Genomic DNA, 4281 nt, shown 5'->3' with positions numbered 1-4281 from the left:
AATAAAGAGAAATTATTCATAAAAAGAACTTTAACATGATATGAAAATATATGTACTTGTAAAAATAATAGTAGAAGGATATTATAATAGGTATTATACACCTATGATAGATACGGGAGAAAAAGCAAACTTATGTAGATACAACTGTTTATCAGAAAGGAAATGAGATAAATTAAAAACACCAATAGTAGTCAAATGATTTAATAATGAAGAAAATTTAATTACATATAAAGCTAAAAATGTAAAAATACAGATATGAGATAAAATAATAACAATAGAAGAAATCTATAATTATAAACAAACATCAAAAGATATGCTTTTAGGAATGCTATTTTTAGATAAATTATATCCACATATAATAACTAAAACAGATTGGTGGTTTACAAAACCATGTAAACAAAAAGTAAGAGCAAAAAAAGTTATTAATAAAATAAGAAAGAAAACTGATTGGATAAAAGGAAGTGAAAAAATTACACAAAAGTTAGAAAATATAAGAAAATACAAAAGACACAGTAGAACTAGTTGTATTTTTGATAAATAAAAAAGAAATAACTATATTTTTAATAGATAAGGTAGAAATAATAAGGAAAAAATTAAGACAATTATATAGTGAAGATCCATTAAAAGGATGGAAAAAAACATAAAACTATAATAAAAATTGAATTAATAGATAAAAATAGTATACAAACTCAAAAACTATTAACATATAATTTTGATGATTTAAAAAAATTTAAAATGCATATAGATGAATTATTAGAAAAAAAGTATATACAAAAAAGCAATAATAAACATAATAGTCCAGCATTTATAGTAAATAAACAAAATGAACAAAAAAGAGGAAAAAGTAGAATGGCTATTGACTATAGAAATTTAAATGAAAAAACTATGACATACAATTATCCAATACCAAATAAGATATTGAAAATAAGACAAATACAAGGATATAACTACTTTAGTAAATTTGACTGTAAATCAGGATTTTACCACTTAAAGTTAGATGAAGATTCTAAGGAATTAACCGCATTTTCGGTACCACAAGGATTTTATGAGTGAAATGTATTACCATGTGGATATAAAAATGCACCAGGTAGATATCAACATTTTATGGATATTTATTTTAAACAATTACCTAATTGTATAGTATACATAGATGATATACTAAACTAAAAAAGAATATTTAAAATTACTAGAACAATTTACATATATAATAGAAAAATCAGGAATAAATTTAAGTGAAAAAAAAGCTGAAATTATAAAAAACCAGATAGAATTTTTAGGAATACAAATAGATAAAAGTGGAGTAAAAAGGCAACAACATATAGTACAAAATATAATAAATTCAAAAGAAGAATTAGATACAAAAAGAAATTACAATCATTTTTAGGAGTAGCAAACCAAGTAAGAGAATATATACCAGAATTAGCAGAAAACCTAAAGCCTTTATAGAAAAAATAAAAAAGGAGGTAGAGTAAAATTACAACGAAGAAGATAAAAAATAAGTTTAGAAAATAAAAATACTTTGTAAAGAATTACCAAAATTACAATTCCCAGACGAAAATAAAAAATTTACATATATAGTAGAAGCAGATGCAAGTGAATATAGTTATGGAGGAGTACTTAAATATATGTACAAAATTGAAATAATAGAACATCATTGTAGATATTACTTAGGCACATTTAATGAAATAAAAATAAAATGGGAAATAAATAGAAAAGAATTATGTTCATTATATAAATGTTTATTAGCCTTTAAACCATATATTGTATATAACAAATTTATTGTGAGAACAGATAACACCCAGATTTGATGGTGGTTAACAAGAAAAATACAAAACTCAGTTATGATGAAGGAAATTCAGAGATTAGTATTGAATATATTAAATTTTACATTTACGATTGAAGTAATCAAGACTGACAAGAATGTTATTGCAATTTACATATCAAGACAAAGCTACTCAAACTGATTTACCAATGGAAGAAGCTGATGTCAAAGATACCCAAACAGACTTAATATTACAAGTGTTTGAACCAATGAAGTTATTACAAGAACGAGTTATCACATTATCTACTGAAGTTACAAATGTAAAAGTACAGGTTGAGCACTATAAAAAACAAGAAGCTATTAGCAAAGATACCGTGCAGAAAGAGCACATTAAAAAACTAGACCTAAAAGATGACGATGAGAAACACCTAAAAACTCAAATTACTAACAAAATTACAGTTACAGTTGCAGGCGCAAGTGATGTATCCAAGGGAAAGAATATAGTCACTCAAAATAAACTTGAACCACCAAAGAAAAAGAATTATAACCTCAACCAGATATTCTCAAAACCATATACATCAAATATACAAAAATCAGAGTCATCTATACCTCCCCAGATACGCACATATTCTGAATCACTCAATCAACAAAAGCAAACTTATAACCATATCACTCGTACATATACTGATAATATTTATACCTTACAAAAATTATTAAATACAAAACCTATCCAGAGTGAAGATTTAGCAAAATAAAACCAAGGATATATTACACAAAAATGTCAGAACTATAACAAACTTATTGCTTTGCTTGGCACCAGTGCAAACTTAATTTCTTCATATTACTATTATGGACTATTATCTTCAGTTTACATAATTATCGGAGAAGAGTTAATATGAATTCCAGATATTCACAAAAAATTTATGGATTATAAAAGGATTTCGAAGGGACAGTTATTCTATGTTTGTTTCTACTCAGCACCAGCAGAAATATTGTTTGATGAAATAAAATAGACAATTACTGTTTCAAGATAAGAATGATATGAGACTATATTATCCCTGAAGAAATATGCGAACAAGAAGAGATAACCAAAAATCAGCTACTGGACTTCTACCGAAACAAGAGAGTTATTAAACTTAGCAATATATTGACTGAGTTAGCAAATAATTATATAAATCAAAACCCAGTTTGATTTTCCTATAACAGAAATCAAATATTGGTTTACTCTACTTGTAAAAATATTAGAAAAAATGACAGAGAAAAGATAAGAAAATGGATCATAACGATCCTAAAACCAGAAGAGTTACTAGTCACGAGATTTATTACGAAAGGAGTTATTTCAGAAGAAGCTATGAATCAATTCTGTAAACAAGTTGGCCAAAAATACGATGACCACATATGCAGCAGATGTAGTGGCAGTCACAACTTTATTCCAGATGTGATACTATAATAGTAGGAAGATAAAACAACAGCAGATACGACAAAAAGAAGATAAAAAGAAGACAGTAACAGAGCAATAATGGAAGCAGACAAGATATTAGACAAATTATATAAATTTCTTGACTTTCTTTACGTAAATAATTAGCTTTTAGCTTTTTGACTTTTTTGGCAAGGCTTTTAAAGTCTTTGTCTTTTTTCCTTACTTTTGAAAATTTGTAGGACAAATGTAAAAATTAAGAATAGTATATAGGTACCGTGTAAAGTTATATTAGGACAGGTGTAAGGATGTAAAAAGTTTACGCGCTTTCTTAGGATTATAAATAGAGAGCAATTTTGCTCAGTTAGAGGTAAGCCTTCATGAGTTGAAGCAAAACCCTCTCTTGTACACAAAAAGCTTTTGAATTATTTAATAAAAAACAGGTATATTTTCAAGGAAAAGCTATGAATCAGACATCTATGGAAAATCTAGAATTAGCAGATTTACCAGAATAGGTATTTATATTTATGATTATGAATAGCTAAATTCATAAATGCCTAACAATCATGATATGATAAAATAAGTTCATGTTAGTTACTTTATAGTAGAATTATTCAAAGAATAGCATGTTAAGAAGTTTATTGGCAAAGTGAAAAAGGAGAAAAATTCCTAAGAACTATGCCATCCTAAAGGTGAAATCGGTGAGGCAAGAAAGCCGTGATAGGGGAGTAGCCAGAGTAGAGGCACTGTTTAAGAGAAAAGTATCCAGATTACCATGCTAATAGTGACCAAAGCACATGTTATTTAAGAATAATCTAGTATATAATAATCTAAAATGGTCATATTTTGTTATGTGTATGATTGAAGGAAATATTTTGAAAAAGCATCATATGAAAAATGAATACTTATTTATCTGACGAAATGGTAGATAAATTCAAAATACTTGTTTTGTATATACTTAACGATATAGAAATTGTAGATATAAGAAAAATCATATTGGAAAAAATATTTGATAAATATTTTATGACTAGAATAAATTATATACCACACCTACCTACCTACTCTTTCAAATACTTACATACCAAACCTACACATCAACCAT

The sequence above is a fragment of the Capsicum annuum genome, chromosome 12, assembly GCF_002878395.1.
Source record: "Capsicum annuum cultivar UCD-10X-F1 chromosome 12, UCD10Xv1.1, whole genome shotgun sequence".
Classification (NCBI taxonomy): domain Eukaryota; kingdom Viridiplantae; phylum Streptophyta; class Magnoliopsida; order Solanales; family Solanaceae; genus Capsicum; species Capsicum annuum.
Note: the sequence above shows the minus strand (reverse complement) of the source record.